This window comes from Drosophila willistoni, assembly GCF_018902025.1.
Source record: "Drosophila willistoni isolate 14030-0811.24 chromosome XR unlocalized genomic scaffold, UCI_dwil_1.1 Seg144, whole genome shotgun sequence".
NCBI classification, from domain to species: Eukaryota; Metazoa; Arthropoda; class Insecta; order Diptera; family Drosophilidae; genus Drosophila; species Drosophila willistoni.
Genome location: NW_025814057.1, coordinates 4,856,592 through 4,876,740, shown reverse-complemented (window position 1 = coordinate 4,876,740; position 20,149 = coordinate 4,856,592). Strand labels below are relative to the sequence as shown.

Sequence of the window (20,149 nt, the reverse complement as noted above, 5' to 3'; positions counted from 1 at the left end):
AAAATGCATTTAATCTCTCTGTTTTACACATTTCTGCGGATTGGTTGGCCGCAATGTGCAATGGGCGACACAACTCAATCAAATCGAAAAGTTTTCTCCCCTTCTGCATAAATTCGTTATCTCTCTGGGTCTCTCTTTTGCAAAACCAGAAGATATAATTAAATAGAAAAAACAAAATGGTATATGGTATATGGTATGTGTATATTTCCAATTTAGAAACTATCTGGATGTATGTATTTTTTATATAAAAAATGTTCCCTTTTGCTTAAATTGGTTTTGCAATTTGGTATGTTGTTAGTTTCGGTGTCAGAGATACTCATACACTTGGAAGATACATGGCCAGCGATATGCAAAAAGATACAACCGAGGAGGACAAAACAAAAAAAAAAGAGAGCAAATAACGGTAGGTAGAGAGAGAGAGAGGTACCCACCCAATGGTTGAAGGAAGCTAGCTACTTCTGCCTTGCCTGTCCACCTCCTGCCCGTTCAGGTCGTTGATGTTAATCGTTGCGGCACTTTGGTGTAAGTGGCATTTGCCAGCGTCCACGACAACGACCAACTACCAGCTACCAGCTATGAGCTGCCATAGACGACAACGACGACGACGACAGAGATGGAGATGGCGATGGAGACGGAGACGGAGACGACGATGACTTCGTCGTCGGAGGAGGAGGATAGAGAATGGAGAAGACGACGCCGGCAATGGTGATGGCGATGGCGATGGCAAACTCTTGATATGCTATAGAGCTACAGCTATAGCTCCCAGGCCGGCCCACAACTGTCCTTTTAGTCTAAACTCTCGACGTGCATTTGGCCAAAGGGGAGGCGTGGGCGTGGCTCTCATGTCAGTTTCGGACTTGAAATCGTTTCGTGGCAAATGTTTGCGGATTTGAATTTAAATTGAAATAGGATGTTGTATATTCAAATGAATTTTAACTTAAGGGTAAATTGAACGGCGGGTGCCACCAATCTGAAAAGGGAATGGCATACGGGTGGGGGGTTGGACGGCCAAACGGTCAGATTAACATCATCAGCTTTGGCATTGATTGGTCGTAAGATAACTAGAAAATACAGCAACAACAACACACACACACACAAAAAGGAAGAAAAAAAATCCTGTATAACCAAACGGGAAAAGTGCTAGCGGCCATCACATGTAACCGCAACTACAATAAAAGGTAAATTGAATATTGAAGCCAAACGAATTGGTTATACACTTTCGCCTAACCACCCTGCCCAGAAATTAAATGGAAAAGAACCCAAAAAGTCTCGGATGATGGTTCAAACCATCAAAACCAATCAATTTCAGATTATAAATTCTAAATTCCTTACGATGTTCTTCTTCAAAAATAAAACATTTATATTTTCCTTTACTTACGACTAGCCAACAACAGAAATGGTTCACTTGGTAATGCAACGATTTGAAACTAGTTATAATAAGTTGCAAAAATATGAAACTAGTTGTAATATTTGGTAATCGATTAAATCGATTTTTGATGGCTTTGCTGAGAAATAGTTATCTTCGATCATTTTGATCGATAATGAACGATATTCTTTATAAATAACACAACACTCGTAATTACCTTATATAAATTAAGATATATTTGTGATATTTGCTTAACGATTGGACTGATTTTTTAAGCTTAGCTAAAAAAAACTATCGAAATTTTACGAGCAATCGAACAAAATAATCGACAGAAGTTATCGAGCTTATAAAACATTAACCTGAACAAATATTCCAAAAGATCCTTCTGCTTTCGCTTGTTACATGCAGTGTATTATTTTTCATATACCCTTTTTTAATAAAAGAGTATCTAAAAAATAAAGAGACTTTTAGAGAGACTGATTGGGGGGGGGGAGGTGAAAAAAACCTAATGGATTTTGTAATAAGTTTTAGTTTTCATGTTTATATTAGCATGCTAATAGTGGGCAATTGCTCTTTGGTAAAGCTGCTCCATCTCTTTCTACTTTTGTTCAGCCAATTCTCTGGTCTCTGCATTGAACCAAAATGTTGGTCTAGGAAATTTGCTTTTCATTTAGCCCTCCTAGCGGAGGGGACGACAGCTTACGCTGGTACAGGTAAACTTGTGACTTGTGTGTTATCTCTGTGGGACCTGAGCCGACTTTCATGGGAATTGTTCACCCAGTCGCAATTGACAGAGCGTGTTCTTTGACGCCCCCGATATAGCACAGAGAACTCAAATTGATACCACCGATAACTGAATACAAAGACTTGACTACAAATTATACGACAGGCTGCACCCCTCTCGAACTCACAAAGTCGAAACAAACAAACCATAAACGATAATTAATAGAGAGATAATCTAAGCGTTAAAACTTCATTCGATAGATTGCTATTGGGGCGGGATGGACGTCTATGACAAATCTCATGGCTCTCTCGTACCCCCCCGCCCAACACGAGAACAAAACCGAAACGAAATGAATTATTTTCCCAAAAAGAAAAACCAAAAAAGAGAGACGACAGAACGGGCTAACGAACAGCAATGACAACGGCAACGGGAACGGGAACAAAACGGAGAAAGGCCTGCAATTTCCATGGAAAATTCTTATTTGCCTCGCTGACAGCGACAACAACAAACGCTTGTAAACCATAAATCTTTTCTATACTGTATAGGATAAAGGGTATATCTAGAGTATATGGGTATGGGAATTTTGAACTCTTCAACTTCAACACCATATTCCCCTTTTTAGGTTTCAAATGGATGGTTTTGTATATGTATATATACATGAAGTAAGTCTTCTATACATTTATTTGCACATAAGGCAGAATTCATTTTGCTTCTTTTGGCTAATGTTAATTAACAAAAATTTATATTGGAAGTGAGTGGTTATAGAAAGTTCGAGACTTGAATTTCCTATTATCCTATAAGGATGTAAGGTTTGACCTTTGTCCATAGAACAATCGATTCTTTCTTTTAGATATTGTTTTAGGAATTAATATAAAAGTGTTGTTCATTGTTTTGCATTTTTATTTTTGACAATATACGTTTACTAATTGGGATTACAGAAAGTTTGATTCATTATATTCATTCTGTTTGAACTGAGTGGACTGAATATACATATAAGATTGCTTGCAGGGTATCTAACATGTTGGGCTTTTTTGTAACATTGACCAGCATTCCCACTTGTTTTAGTTTCAAGAACTAGAACTCTAACCAGAGTAGAGTGACATTTATTTCGAAGTCGCAGCATCAGCTTAGCATCATCTTCATTTACCAGCACGATCCGGGCTAAGGTATGGCCAGGCACGATTTTTCTTCTCTCTTTTTTGACTTAGTTCGTTTTTCTTCATCTCATCTGTGTTTTGTTTTTTTTTCTCTCTCTTTTGGGAAATTCAACTTGGAACAAAATGCAATCCAATCTACAGGTGGTTAATCACCAATTAAGCTCTACATCATACAAATTTGTTTCGAGACCTTTTCTTATTTCTGATTTTGGTTTTCTGTGGCGGTTTTATTTTTGTGTCTTCTTTTTTTTTTTTTTGGATTTCTTTCGTTTCGTGTACCTTTTATTATGTCACACAATTTGTCAAACTGGTTACCTTTTGCTTACTTAAGCTCATGCCGTGCGGCAAAAATTGAATTGATTAATAAATTTGTGGCCTGAACCTGGGCCATGGGCATAAATCTCAACTAATTTTGTGTAATTAGTTTGCATAATCTGTTACGGTGTGTCTTCTCTGATTCTTAGTTCTTTTTCGGTTTTTTTTCTTTTTCCTTTTTTTTTTTAGCAACATAATAGAAATTCGATTTGAATAATCGATATTCTTAAGTATCGATTGTGAGCGGCATTTTGTCAAAGTTTGGAATTTTGGGGCAATTAATTTTTCAGACCTAATGTATGTCTGATTGTGTGGGGGGAGGAGAGAGGGGGTCTTTGACATTTTGTAGATGTTAGCTTAACAGGTTGATCAGGGTTGATCATAGGAAAAGTTTATATCAAAATCTTTATTACGATTTGTTCGAAACAATAAATCACAAGGAAGCCTCAATAAATTAAATGAAATTGCATTACAATGAAAACAAAAAATTCAAGAGGAAAAAACCTCAACTAATTTACCTTTGGCGAAGTTTTTATACTCTTTTTACTTAAAGGCAGTTGCTAATGATATAATTTCATCTCTTAAAAAACCATTAAAGAGCTTAGAGTCTAGTTGGAATATATTCTAGTTAATTCTAATTGGATTTGGTTTGCAAATAGGGAAAACTATATTAGAAATTAGAATTATATGTTTTTATTTGTTAAAAGATATTTTTAATAATACAAAACATTTTCCATACACGTTTTCTGAATATATTTAATTAGTATATGTAAGTTTTGACTCACATCTCCAATTGCATGAATTCCTTGGAGGAGAATGAGTAAGAGGGTAAGAGATGCCATAGCATAGCTTCGGGATCTCTTGGTCTTATCACGATCAGAGACAATGCTCACAGAGATTTTTACTTATAAATTATTTAAAATGGAAAATAAAAAGCATTGGCCAAGATCGCGACTGGACGCGGTCTGTTTGCAAATGCGGCCGTCCACAGAATAAAATGTCATGAAAGAAATAACAAAAAAAAAAAAAAAAGAAAAGTACCTACTACTTATATGTATATATAGTATATCCTCTAAATGGTTGTCGTTTGGTAGTAAAACAAATTCACAAATCGAACATGAACAACAAAGCTAGTGAGAGGGGGAGAGAGAGAGAGACAGAGAGAAAGATATGATAAGATCACGAAACGAAAGTAGCATCGGCAACAGCAGCAGGTTCCGACCAAAAACTAAAACAAACATTTAATTGCAAGCCACGTTTTGCACGATAAAGGCAAACGAATTGACCGACCAACGACGAGTCAACCAGCCAACCAACCGACCAAACTGTCCAATTGTCCAACCGACCGACCGCCTTGTGCCAGTTATGCTCACGTATGTTAAACCAACAAACAGAATGGGAGACACAAAAACAAAAAAAAAAAAAAAAGTGGAAAAGAAGAAAACTTTATCTGACAGATTTACGTGATAAGAACAGACCAGAGTAGAGTAGACAATGCATGTTGGCAGATCGATGATCTCCTTCAGCAGCAGCAGCAGCATCAGCCAACAGCCTTAAGTGAAATATTGCCCGGAGGCCGCAAGACAAACATACACATAATCCCCTACTGCTTTAACGGCTGCTGGTGGTGCTTGGTGGTGGAGTACTTTCTACTCCACCTCCATTCAAATTGGCAGTCTCTGGCTACTGATGCACTTGGAAAACATGCAAAGGGACGAACCTCTAGCAAGTTGCAAGTTGATTTGCTTTGGTTTTCGGTTTGAATTGGTTTGGTTTTCCTTCTACTTCTTCTACTTGTTCTTTCTTAAGTCCTAACAATTGTTTGTTGCAATTGCTTTTTGGCCTCTTTAATGAGCAAATAACTTGCGTTTTGTGCTGTTGCCAGTTGCCAGTTTGCGTTTTGGTCTAACGAAATTGCCTTTTGAGTGTCTGCTAATATATGCATGCAGTTCAAGTGGAAGTTGAAACATGTAGATGATGGGAGCAGTGAACTAACTTTACATGCTACAAGAAAAATGTTGGTCCAATTGCAGTTAGTTAGTTAGCTGGAAGATGCATATAAAGGAAATACTGATTGTGAGAGCGAGACTTGGCCAATTGGAATAAATATTCCGAGATTTTCTGCTCTAAAAACATTAGAGAAACAAAATATGTAATGATTTCCAACAAGAAAATGTGCTCAGGATGATGAGATTTCCACTTTGAAGTGATAATATGGACTCTTCTGAGTTATTGAGCCAGGCGATCCTTTGTAGACTAAACAAAGAACTGCTTAGTTTGAGTCTTTTGATCTAATTAGAATCGTATTTAACCAGTGATCAGTTTAGAGTCCTCTTTTTCTATACTTTTCTACTATCTACCTCATAATAAGTTGCTCACAGAAAAGTTGACTAAGTCAGTGTTTGAACTGCCTCGAATATCTCTGATCACCGCAACTTTCAACCAGCAACCAAATCTGTCTGATTCGTTAACATTGCTTTTGCTTTGGGTCTTCAAGTTTAAAGAAAGGTTAGAATTAGTTCAAATTGACACAAGTTCATCACAAGAATTTGGGTTAAATATCTAAATTGATTTTATAGTTTTTGCTGTTTTTTGCTGAAAGATGTGTAATTATATTGCATTTGAAATTGATGTACAGTAAATCGTTTGCCCTTTTCAGTGGAAAAGTGTTTCGGTGGTGTTTGGTGTTTTATCACCTTCACAAGGTCATCACGATGGGCAAGTGTAACTAGTATAAATAGCTTGTGGCCTAACCCTTTACTTTTACGACCTATCAATATCAGTTGCAAGGTATTTTGGCTACAACAAATTTAGCTGGACTGGACTGGAAGCCAAACTGGTCCTGGTCTGGCCACAAGCTGTCAGCTAAATCAATTTTACTTTTGCTCACTTCTTTCATGGCATTGAGTTAGGAGCTTTGGCAATTCCAAGGGGAAAAACCTTTTGGTAATTGCATTAAATATGCAAAGAAATACGAAAACCATGCCACACCGAAATTTTCTCATGCATTCAAAGGATAAACGTGTGTGTGTGTGTATGTGTGTTTATGTGTGTAGGTGTAGGGTGGAATAACCGTAAAGGATTCGAACCAATTAAATATTGTAGTTTATATGTGTGATGTTGTATTGGTGGGTTCTAGGCCAAAAAAAAGGGATTCGCTGTCTTAACTCAAACAGGCATTAAATTATCAAATACAACAACAACAGCATACCATCTATGTAGGCAGAAGGTTACAATCCTGGCGGGTTTCTCGCCAACACAGCATAAATATCACCATCACCCCAACCACATACATGAACCGAAAAGAAAAACCTAGTGCGTGCCTTCGTTAGAAATGTTGAAAGGGAGAGAGACTGCGAGACTGGGAGACTGGGAGACTGTGAGATTGAGAGTGTGTGAGAAACGAAGGGACACCATGGCGTATACGTATACGTCGCGTATGTTTTGTGTCCTTCGCTGATTGCCAAAAGCAGGGGAAATCAATTCAAGCGTATAAATGTGGGTCACAAAGGGGCCGCCAGAGTGAATGAGATCCACGATGCCATTATGTGTGACTCAGCAAATTGTTTTCCAAAAAGTGCGCAAAATCTTGGACTTTTACGCATAATTTAAGTAAATTTACGCCTCTCAAACTTTAAGACCTTAGCAGATCTTTTACTCTTGGTCTCTCTCTCTCTCTCTCTCAACTCGTGCGAAATGCATTCAAGCGTTTTGCAAAAGAAAAGTTTATTTTCCAAGCCATAAAAGACAATCGGGGCAAAGGAGCTCATCATCGTCATCATCGTCATCGTCATCATCATCATCATCATCGATGACTTGACTCAAACACATAAAGACATTTCCAAGTGCAATCAAATTCTACACTCGAATAGACATTTATACATACCCCCCTCTGCCCATGTCATTCCCTCTGTAGCTTGCTCTTCCCCCACCATATCGACTTTGTCACACTTTGCTGCCTGCCTTGATTTTTCTTTCTTTTCTTCTTGGTTGTTCTTTTTTTCTTTTTTGTTGCAACAACTTTTGTTAACTTTTTGGTGAAAGTGTGCTAAAAGATTTTCGCATTTCTTTTTTTTCCCCTTTTGCTCATTTTAAAAGTGGAACTTTTTTGTTTCAATTGGAGATTTAGTATTAAATAATGGTAGACCTATTAGAAAATTCGAAAGAAAAGTTTGTGTTTCTTCAACTAGGCCTAAAGCGTAAGCAATTGCTGTAAACTCGAAATCGAAATGTTAAATAAAAAGTAGTTGATAATAAAAAAAAAACATCAACATGGTAAGCTAGGATATCAACTTCATTTTTATTTTCGTAAATTTGCAATATCTAGTCAATCAGATAGGCTTTTACTATACAAAAAATGTCAACTTGTTAAATCATATTCACAGTATTTCTCATTCAATTCCTTTGTTCACACCAATCACAACCAAAAAGAATTTCTAGAACAAAATTTGGAGAAATTACATTCAAAATGTCTGCCTTGCGACCTAATCGCGCTCATCCAACTGAATATAAAATAAATGGTTTGCCGTCCAACGAAAACCACCACTCAGATGATGATGATGGCTCGACGGATTCTCCGCGTATTGGCATGCCATGCAGAAAATGTAAGATTGTACCGTCTCGTCTAAACTCATTTCAATGTCGTCAATGTCATGTGATTTGCAAACGTTGTGTCCGGCAGATCAACATTCGAGCCAGACAAATGGGAGTTGAGCCAAAGTGTCCTCAGTGCAATACTTGCATTAAATGGCGGGACCTGCACAAGTATACCACAGAATGGGATTATGCACGCCGCTTCTAATATGTACACAATTTTCTGGGCTTTGATGTTATTTATTATCTACCGTTTTATTTTGTATTCTAACTAATGCTGCATCGTCATCCATTTTAATACAATGAGCCCAAGGCTGGATCTTATGACCTTATTTCTGTTTTGTTTACACATTCGTATTTCGGATTTGGGGTCACGAAAAAGGGGTAAGTAAGCGTAATCTTTGCATCATTGGATCTCACTATGGCAAAGAGCTTATACTGTATTCGTAACTTGTTACTTCATATCACTTTGGTGCACACTCTTAAGTAGGCAATCAAGCCAAGACTTTACCAATGTGCGGCCAACAAGTTTTTAAAGAGCTCTTCTAATACCAGAAAGTTCTCAGAGTTGCCTACTCCGATTTGGCATAGGCGCTTGCTCCGGCTTCGGCTACGGTTTCAGCTCCTCCCGGGTGCTAAAGTGGTGGCCAAGTGGTGAAGGAAAGGAGCAAAATCAGCTAAAGAAAAGTTGCCAGCATGCGAAAGAGCGCGCGCGTCTTGCATATGTAAATAAATCTCGAAAACGTCAGTGAATCAACTTTTTGGCGAATGTGAGTCGTTGGCGGACTTCAGGCTGGCTCGTGGCTGGTGAAGAGTGGAGCTTGGTTGGTTGCTTGGATGGATGGATGGATGGCTGGATGGAGCAGATGGAACGGATGGTTTGGCTTTGGTAAAAGAGACGTGGGGATGGAATGGGGGGTAGATTCTTTTTTTATAGTGTGTTTATTTAGCACTTGAAAAATATTACTTTTTCGCCCAGCAATAATTTTAATTGCTTTGCCAGTCTGGGATTGGTGTACCCTGTGTGTCCCTTCACATATATACACATACACCCTCGCCCTCTCACTCACTCTCTCTCTCTCTTCCTCTCATGCTCCCTCGGCGGAGCTGCTCCTGCTGCATTCACAAAAGTTAAGTGGCAAAAGTTTTTCGCACTAAAGTTGAAGTTGCCTTTCTGCTGTTGTTGTTTTCGTTGAGCAAACATCAACGCCCACGCGAAGTGAAACAGAAGCTGTAGCGGTAGCTGAAGCTGAATCTGAAGCCCTGGGCATGGGCCTGCTGGTCCTCATTCTCATTCTGATTCTCATCCTGGTACTGTTACTGCTCCTGGTTCCGGGAATATTATTTGAGTTTGGGCCCTTTTTTTCACTCTGGCACTTTGATTGTTTTGAGATTTCCGCGGCAACACATAAAGTTACTTGGTGGGTGGGTGAGGGGGAAAATAACTGTATACGGTTTGGTTACGTTCCGTTTCGTTTATTTTCTCGTTTTTTTTTGCCCGTCTCCTCTGGCAGATCGTCATCATCCACCAGTTTTGGTTTTTATCATTGCAAAAACAAAAGCATCAAATTTAAATAAAATAAAAGTTGAAATTGAGATTAGCACAAGTGTTGGAAATTAGTTTCTCAAGCACATTATTTAACTTTTAAAGCATGTAATTTGGTTTTTTATTACATTTTCGCTCTTTCAACTTTCAACTGAGCGAAAGAGAGGGAAAAAGTGAGAGAGAATTTATCTCTGCCCTTTGATAGTATCAGAAGGTGCAAAAGCATCGCTTAAAATATTTGTAAACCAAATGTCCTCTAAACGAATTTAATGAGTGAGTGAAATTGATATTCAATACAATAAATTTAATGTAAGATCTATGTAAATATGCGTAAATTTTACATCACTTTTGTAGGCCATTGAGGCTTGTTATGTATAAAAGATATTAGGAAACAGGATAATCCACATTCGGTCATAATTTACTATGAAGTTTAATGATTATTTTAGTTTTGATGCTTAAATTTTATGTTGCCTTTAAAATTTTGGTAATTTTGAGTTTTGTTTTCAACAATGAAGAGAATCTTTGGAATTTTCATTAAAATTGTATTTTACTTTAGCCAAAAGCCTCTAAAATTTCACCTTCTCTTGAACCATACACCCACCCACACACACACACACACACACACACTTAAACAGTACAAAGAAGAGATAAATTCATGGATAACTTTACTATAAAATTGCACACAAATTGCATAAAATATTTAACTGACCACCAATACATGAATATGGACAAATAACCAAAAGTTTCACCTATGTATATGCACATTTATAAACCCATACAGATACATTTTCATTTATACATACATAGAAATGTAGATATATTCTGTATACATACATACATATATATACTGCCAATAAATAAACAACAAATATCTTATGCAAATTTTCAATTTAACACAACATTAAATGCTCAAATGCTTGCCAGGTCATACAATAGCAACAATTTGTATCTTGTATATTTGATCAATAGCAACAAATATTAAGTAAATTCCCTTTCAACGCACTTGTGGTTTAAATGACCATAAAGAGATGTTGTTGCATCTGTTGCAAACAAGCATTTTAAGGTTGATTTTCATAATCTTAGCAGACAAAACTCCTCATACACCTTAATATTATTAGACTTCAAGGGATGCAAAGTAATAATTTGTTTGCTTATTAGTTCCACTTGTTAGGCGTGAAAATCAAATGTATGCCAAATAGATAAGATACTTTTGACCCTAATATATACACAACAACATATACACCTTTATTTGACAAATTGTTAAGCAGCTTACAAAGTTTCATTGCAAGCTTTATTCTATGTGGCCATCAATCATTAATATTTGATACATTTTGCCAAAGGTCAACTATAATTTGTTGAAACTTTTATGCTTGGCTCTTATCTTATATGTATATGTACATACATACATAGGAGGGTAAGAAGCAAACTTTTACTTCCATTTTCCTTCTGTTGCTACTTGATATAATTTACTTAAAACTTTCATCTTTACCTCATTAACTGTCAAAAGGCGAAAAACGAAAATAGCAAGAACAACAACAACATAAAACTTATGCAAAACTTTTCCAACAAGAGTTCATTACCAAGAATTTTCCACTCATTTTACAATATTTACATTAGGTGACAGGCTTATGATTAATACGGGTATGCCATATACAGAAGTGGAGGGGGAGAGGAGGAGAAGTAAAAAGGTGACTACCTAAGTACATCATTAACCTCCTACCACACACAGATACAGACACATACACACACATTGTCACACTCCCGCATAAAGTTTGCTGTGTGTATAGATTTCAAATGGTAACTTTTTGCTTACTTTTTGAAAATTGACATTGACCAAACGACCTCCCCCATCCCTTCTCCACCACTCTGCTTCTACCAACATCTGACAACCCGAACGCATAGCAAAGTCATCCGACTCGAAAGTATGGTCACATTTACCCCTTAGTAGATTGTAATTTAGGATTTGTGGCAATGAAGTTAGTTGTTTGACAAGTGAGATTGATTGGAGAGATAGGTTACCATGAATGATTGACTAATTGATGCTCTAAAACCAGTTTAGTAATGAATGGAAAGTGCATTTAAATAATCCTCTTCTTGATTGACACAATGAAAAAGTGTGACCAAACTTAACAAAAGAATAAGTAAACACAAACAAAGTATCCTAATGAGATGATAAGACTGTTGGGAAATAGATTAGTTTAGCCAAGATTAAAGCATAATCTTCAACACTCCTTATATGTATATGTAAGCAATTAATGTAAGACACATACATTTAGATAGTTTTAATAAAAAAATTGTGATCAATTCCAGCAATTATGTCTATAAGAATGAAGAACAATACATGTGGGTTTACCAACACTGTTCATAAGTGTATTAGTGTAGTGTGAAAAGCTGAAAATCTTTTGATAAGATAAATCTCAGAAAATAGCTTTAGCTGTTTCGTCCTGTTGAAAATATCTATGCCTTTGAAAGAGCATCTCGAAAAAATCATTGCAATTCCTTTTAAACTTTGCCTCAACACCTAACCTCAAAGGGTCCACTTGACAGGCAATCTAATCTCCCCCCGCATCCAAAAAAATAAAAAAAAATACTGACTTAAGCAAATACCCTAATTTAAACCGCATGATTGATTGCTGCCGCATATATAAAAAGCGAGAGCGAGAGCGAGATAGTGATATAGAGGGGGGGTCTCCTTTCTCCTACCTCCTGTCAATATAAACAAAACCCAATGCGAGTCCTTTGCAAGGATTTCCTTCTATCTGCCATCAAACTTGTCGCCTTGGGTCCGGATATAGACTTTCCTTAGTGTTTCGTACGTTTACCCTCCCATCTTTTAGCTCTGTGAGTCATTGCACTTTGGCTTTGACCATCTAGATGATGATGGAGTGAAGCCTTTCTTTTTTCCCTTTTTTTTCGCCCCCCACCGCCCCGTACTCGCACACTGTTTCTGTCGTTTTGGGTTAAAGGATTCCTCGGCCGTTTCCTGGGCAGGCGGCAAGCAACAGCTCATTTATAAAATTTCTGGCATTTTAAATTTAACAAAGCTTTTAGGAGGGGACAAAGGGGCCAGACACATGCAGAGGATATGTATATGAAAAATGAATGGGCAGGCTGGCAGGCGCCTAGAATGAGAGCACCCAGGAGAAATCCTTTATGGTAATCCAAGATGATGGGGTTCCCCATCGTTCCCATTCAGTCAGTCCATCTTGTTTTGCGGTTGACATGATTCAAAAGATAGCCAAAAGTCAGGACAAAGGACAACTCTTGGCAGAGCAGCCTTTTGGCTGGCTTCTTTTTTTTATTTAAAGCAATTTTCAACGTTTGAATAAACATTTCATTTAATTTGCAAGCAAACAGTCTAAAAAAGAATACATAATAAAATAAATATAAAAAAAAGCCGGGGGAAAAAAAATATACGCAAACAATTTGCCCAACGGCGCCAAACTTTACGTAAACACGTAATGCCTTACGCAATGGGAGCAAAAGGAGAACAAAAATAATATATATGTACTTATATATTTTTGTAATAAGAAATTCAATTTTCAGCAACATTAGAGGCAAAAGTTCTTTACTTGCCGCGTTTACGTGTGCGTGTCTGAAGCAGGAGAAATAAACCGAAAGGGATATAGGCAAGGGGGAAACAGCGGGGATATGGCGACCAGGATTACCGTAGGGCTAGAAGAAAATTACAATTGTGCAATTGTTGTTCCTACATAAATTGCACATTTCCCCCATTTTACCCCATTTTGCTTTTGGGTAAGTTAGCAAATTAAAATGCAAAGTGAATTTATTGCAGTCCTGTCTCTCTCTCTCTCTCTCGGCCCCTCTCTCAAAATGCAGTATAAGATGATAGGCAAGCTATAAATATTTAACCAAATTTATCTAGAAATGAACAACAAACTAAACTATAACACTTGATTTCACAATCTACTGACTTTTTTAGATACCAGAATTACTATTTCCTGAAACAAGATAATAGTTTTCTGTACTTTCCCTAGTTTAATGCAGATTTTTGAGTCAAAAGGTTGATCGAACAATTTTTCCACCGACTTAATTATCAGATTAAACTTTTCATAAAATAGTACTGAAAGGATTTTTCATAAGGACTTAACGATGATTAAGCACTTAAATCAGTTAACTGAGAACTTAAACTTCAATTTGCCTAATGGAAACACTTTACAATCAAAATATTATCAAAGCATGTTTCATAATATAAAAATGCCTGAAGAGGTATTCATCTCTCACCGAATAAATAACAGCCAAAGGTTTTTAGACATTTCTTTTAATAAACATTAACATTATCAAATCGTAATACAATTTATTAATTGTTTTAGCTAACAATTGTTGATATTAAAGTAATTTATAAGTCTCTTTAAGGGGTTCAAGCTAGATTGCCATCTAAAATAATTACATGATCAACACTAGGACTTTGCATGTGCGTTTATGTAGATTTTACAACACTGTTGAGCTAGCATGTTGTTTAACGTTATCGCACATGACGTTTTGGACATTAATCAAACTGTCGCACACTATTTAAAGTTGGACTTGGTTGATCTTAAATATGCATCCAGACACGAGAGTCTTTAAATTCTTGTTAAGTTTGATTTTTAAAATGATTAAATTCTCAGAAAATTTCAACTATGCCACCCTAAAGCATATACCATGCCTCCTCTTCCCATGCAAAGTGACAAATATTTTAATTTATTATTCAACTAATCAAGTATTTATTATATGCCCTAAGGGCTGACGACTGACACCATCACCACTAAGACCAAAAACGGTGTGCTGGATGGTGTGCTTTCCCTATCCAACCACCCCAGGTCTCCACCCTTTCACTTGGTACACAGCACTTGTCCCCCCCTGTCCCCTGTGCCCCTGGGGAGGTGGCCAAATGCCAGCTGAGCACGTGACCCCGCGCCTATCAAGTCGCCCAGGAGTGTTCACTTTCACCCAAAAAGAAAGGAAAAGACGAAAGAGAATGAGTGAGAGAGAGATGTCTAGGTCGTATCTTGCCGTGCTCCAGTGTCGTTAACTCATAAGAGAGTCTATCTCTCTCTCTGTGTGTGTGTGTGTTTAGAACATTTTCACCTGTCAACAATATTTCATGCCCACTGTGCATTAGAATGCCAACATCGACATTGGGAGGAGGATGGCGACAACAGCTGCTCGCGTCCCGTGTCATGTCCCTCCTTTCCCTTTTTTCTTGGTCTTGTGGGTTTTTCCTTTTTGGATCCCACCGTGTGTGCTCCTTGCCAATTGTTTGCAGCGCCTTGCACATGTCCTTCGTAATTTTCGGTTGCGTGCCCACAAGTCCATTGCTGCGACGCCTTCCTTCCATGTCCATGTCCACCACGACGTTCACAACGACTTGCGTGCCACAAATTAACTGTTTTGTGTTTTTGTTTTCAGGCGGCTTATCATCAACACAAAAACAAAATACAAAAAAAAAAGTGCCATGGTAACACAATTTTCGGCCGTTTGCATTTTGAGTTGGCATGTCCTGACAAAAACCATTCTAGCCTTCATTCATACACACGAAGAGTCCACTATATACTCAATTAAACAATGCAGGAAATTTGAATGGGAGCATGTGGCAAATACTTGTATATATATACATACATATATGTATTTGGATACACTTAACAAAATACACAAAGTCCGAAACATATGGGGAATTTCTTCTGTATTTCTTTTCGGCTGACATATTGGCATTTTAAATAGATATTTCGACTGCTTTAACTTGATATTGATCTCTTCAATTGTCACAACTTTAAACTAGGTGTTTGATACGACTAAGTCAGGTTCATATAGTTCTTGTGCAATGTTTCCAATGATCAATTGTTTAAACAAAACGAAAAGTGATTGGCCTATAACTCAAACTTTTGCATATTGAAGTCTATAGCTTGCTGATCGGTAGAAATCCATATTGCCATAAATAGAAGTCGATTGGATATTATATTTACCTATATTACAGACGATAGATTTCAAATACTGGCTGACTTTAGGATGGAATTCAATTGAATTCTCACATACGAAGTAATCTCATTGTATGTGACCAATCGAATCCCTTGGCAGTTATTTATTTCCTTCTGCAATTCCCTTTCAACTGCCAATGTACCTATGGCATATAGCCATCATTGTACACTTTCAATTTAAAATTCATTGAAGTTTTCGAACAGACAACTGCCAGGCGAGACTTAAAATCCAAAAAAGAAAACATGGTCGCCTCTGGCCTGTTTATAGGATTTGTCAGACAACACAGAGAAAAAAAACGGAGAACAGAACAAAAAAGAATCTCGTCGCGTCATAGCCATCACCCTGAAAATCCCTGCATATATTGCGACAGGGTTGATTGCCTTTTTACAGTTTTGCACCCACCGACTCTCCTCCGTTGTCTCTATGTAGCATCAATTAAAGCATTACAATGTCATAATCAAAATGACAAATAGAATTACGCATGATGGGAAAGGCAACAGCCGATGGGCCGACAATGTCACTCTGTGAATATGAAAAATCTATGTATCCTGTGTATATCCTGCCTATGGAAACTGCCATTTTTGGTGGTTGATATGAGAACGCAATCACTTTGAAACAATTTTCTCCCACCCACCATGATCTCAAATTGCCACTGAGACGACGACACCTATTCAAATTGGTTCACGAGCCAGATCCAGGTCCAGGTCCAGGGCCAGGGGCGACCTTTTCGCGTTGCGTCACATTCGTCGTTAATCCCTTTGTAAGCCCAAGTGAGCAAGGTGCTGCAGCAAGCAATGGCAAGTGCATGGGCACTTTTCCCGGTCTCTTTCTCCCGGGGGAGATTGTTGCTCGATTGGTTAGGGTGACAACTTTTACAACCCCTTTTCTCTCTGCCACTTCGATTCGGCTTCTCAAATAACGGTTATTATGGGCATTATGTCAATTGAGCGTAGTACACCAAGCAAAAAAAAAAAAGGTCTCTACCGATTACCAACCATGATGACAATAAAAAAGAAAGAAGTTAAAAGCATGAAACAAAAGGAGGAATTGACTAGGAGTTACCTTGGAATACAAAACACAGATATCCTGCCAGACTATAATTTAAGCAATGAAACCGTATCAAAGTGTCGCTCCGATAATTCGGCAAGAAGAAAACTTTAACTGCATTTTTCCCAAGTCAGATTTCACTGAATTTGGCATTCCCGTCTGTTACCCCTTAATAATTAAGGCGTATAAAAATTGGCAATTATTCTGCACATGCTTGGTTAACATTGCCACGGAATGGGACAAGAAACGGGGACCTGGCGACACTGGGACACCCAAACATGGAGTGCGTGGAAGAGTGACTTAAAAATGACAATAACAAAAAAAAAAACCGTGGTTGGGGGTGAACAAAAAACAAAAATTGTTACCCATTGAAAAAGTTTTAATCACACTTTGGCACACGCTTCTTTCATTTAATTTGCCGGCAATTTTTTTTTGTTTTTGTTCTTTCTTGTTTTTTAATTTGCGTACAAATTATTTGCCAGCATTTTTCTGCGGGCTCCGTAAAGGAAACTCAAGAGAAAGAGAGACCAAAGACCAAGACCCGTACTCGTTGTACCCGAATCCAGACCCAGATGTGCCCAAAAAGCAACAAAAAACAAAGAGAAAACGAAAAAGTTCAAGGAAAAAGTCATCCTTCTTCGACATTTCTTTCACTTTGTGTTGTTGTGCCGTTCATTTTATTCATTTTGATTCAATTATTTGTCTTTTGGTCTCGGTCTTTTTAGATGAAATGATTGGTTGTCTTATTTTTAAGAATATGGGGAAATGGAATTTTGTCTTTATTCTCGCCAGCCTGCGGCTTAAGGCGTTCAGTTTTTCCAAAAAAATAGAATGAGAAACAAAAAAAAAACTTTGATGGGAATTTCTTTTTTATTTAATGCGAAAAATTATTAAAATGTAAAGTGTTCTTTTTGTGGGGATCAGTCGAGGTTATATGAAAAATACAAAAGTGTGAATAACATGTGGCTTAGGGTCACTTGAACCAAAAGAGAGAGAGAAAAAAAATAACATTTTGTTTTTACATAAATTAAAAGTTTATGTTTCACAAATTTAAAGTTTAACTTTTTCAATCAATATATATATCTTTTCTATTTTCATGAAATTTTTAACCTGCTTTCTATTTTACCATATTTTCATTCAAGCCATCTGCTCAATTTAAAAAAAATAATCTTTACAATTTAACATAGAAATATGCGACTTTGAAATGCCCTGCAGAATGTTTGAGGTGGTATAAAATTCCAGTTCTTTGGAAGAAGGACACTTGTTATTGCTCTTGTTGGGTACTGTACTTGATTAAACTGTGAGCGGAGTTAGCATGAAACAAGTTAACCCAAAGAGCTACAGTGAAAGAAATCGAGTTTAAGGTGTTTCGAAATAAAGTGTAGTGTATCGACATTTTTCCTTCTTTGCTGTGTTTTATTTAAATACAAGTTAATGCTAAGCAGCTGACCAATAGCCCTTTCCCATCCCTTTCTCTTTTTTTTTGCCTGACCAGGTAATGCAAAAATATTTCTAATTTTTCAATGTCTACATGCTAGAGTCGGATGGAAGAGGTAGAAGAAGGAGCACAGCCTGATGGTGTGCTGCTAGATCCTGAGTCCTTTATCCTTGGCCTGTCTCAACTAATATCTTATGTAATGGCAGGCAACAACTTTTTATGCATATCGACAAGCATGACGTTCGCTGATATTTCACAGACAGCTGGAGCAAAACACAAAAAAATGAAAAAGGGAACCGAAAGCGAAACTATTTTTTAATATTCAAGAAAAGCTTAAGGGGATGATGTCTAGTGGAGAGCGAAGAAGCTGGAGAGGGTGCAGGCAATCTAGTAAAACTTTTGACTGGCTTTTCTAATTGTGCAACTTCCGCTTTTGCCCAAGTGTGCAGCTAATGCTGCACCTTAAGTGCAATCCCTCCACCCGGGAAACGCACTAACACACGCACGCACACACACACACACACACTTACACACAGCAGCTTGTCTTAATGCTCCTCCCCAAGGAGAAATGGATGGGATAGAATGGAGATGAGGTTATACTCTTTCCATCTACTTTTACTCATTCTTCTGTCTTTTGGCTTTAGCCTTTTTTTGAAGGGTGTGTGTATATGTGTATTTGGGTGGTTCTATTGGGGGGTGGGAGGAGTGTAGAAAAGAGAAAGGGGCGATTCTAGGCACTTCATTTTCTTTAGTCCAGGGCAAAAGTGAAAAAGGCGTTGCCGCATAATAAATGGACAATTTGGTAGTTGAAGCGTGCAAAGCCCGCAAGGATGTAGCAGGAAACCTCACTCCAACCAAACCCCCTCCCCACCTTTTCCGTATACATCTTCACCCTCTCCCCAATATATGTGTATCCCCAATACTAGATATGAGCGCGTGTCGGCAACGTGATTGGGAATTGGTCTGCCAAAAATGCTTTGAATTGTGCATGTATTGGAAAAACTTCTTATAGTCTATTCAATAAGCAATTGATTTTCATTTATGCCCAAATCTCCAAAAAAGAAACCATGTTCAACATGTTTATTCTCATAATGGGCAATGGAAATTTCATAGACCAAAATGACAAAAACCGTTCAGTCAAACGAATCATGAAAACTTAGAATCTGGTATTGAACCAATCTTTTTTCACTACATTCTCCAGTAGTTCTAGCATTCAAGATATGAACTTAAATTAGCTTTTTGCAAATTTTGATAGGTGATTCAAATCTCAAGAGAATGCACTTAGAATTTGACAGAGTGGTTCAATAAATAAAATTTTAAATTAAATTTAAATAAATTTTTTAAAAAACATTAGATTTAGATATTTAAGCCACTGTTGCTTCTGGTTGATTTATGGCATTTATAGGAGTGAAATACCAGTGAAAAACCAATTCAGAATTCAAATTACATTAAAAAAATTTTCACTTAAATGGTTTATATAAATTCTAAAACTCATCTGAATATGAGTATAACAATGATATCGATACTATCGCCTGTGGCTCTTGCTATATTGCTATGGTCACTAATTTACATATAATTTCTTAAAACGAAAAGTAGTTTTCTTTTTTATTTAGTATATTGAAACTGTTTGAAATCTGTCATTTGAAAATTGAAAACATTTGTAATTAAGACAAATTGGTTATTTCAACTAAAAAGGTAGGAAAACTCACGTCTTCATCTCTACCAACTTATTCTGACCATTGTATGTATACGTCACCCAACCCTATCATCTTCAGATGCGGTTATAGATTACTTTTTGGCACCCCCTTTCGGCCACACATACACACACTTTGACCCCTCTAGCAACAACAAGAACGCCCACCTAGAAATCTTTTCTCTTTTGGCTAGCCATAAAATTATTTTGCAACAATTTCTTAGCTTTTAGCTACTCTTTTGCCTCCCTGCATGGTTTTTGCTCTCAAACCTGTGCAAAAAGTCGCTTAGGGCC

The 20,149-nt window shown here is 37.3% G+C and overlaps 1 long non-coding RNA gene across 1 annotated transcript; it reads left to right on the top strand.

The window, feature by feature from the left end:
* Positions 1 to 7,906: 7,906 nt before the first annotated feature.
* LOC124460712 lies at positions 7,907 to 8,487 on the top strand. The gene is made up of 2 exons (XR_006954728.1): positions 7,907 to 8,166; positions 8,244 to 8,487. It is a non-coding gene; the product is annotated as an uncharacterized LOC124460712 (long non-coding RNA).
* Positions 8,488 to 20,149: the final 11,662 nt, after the last annotated feature.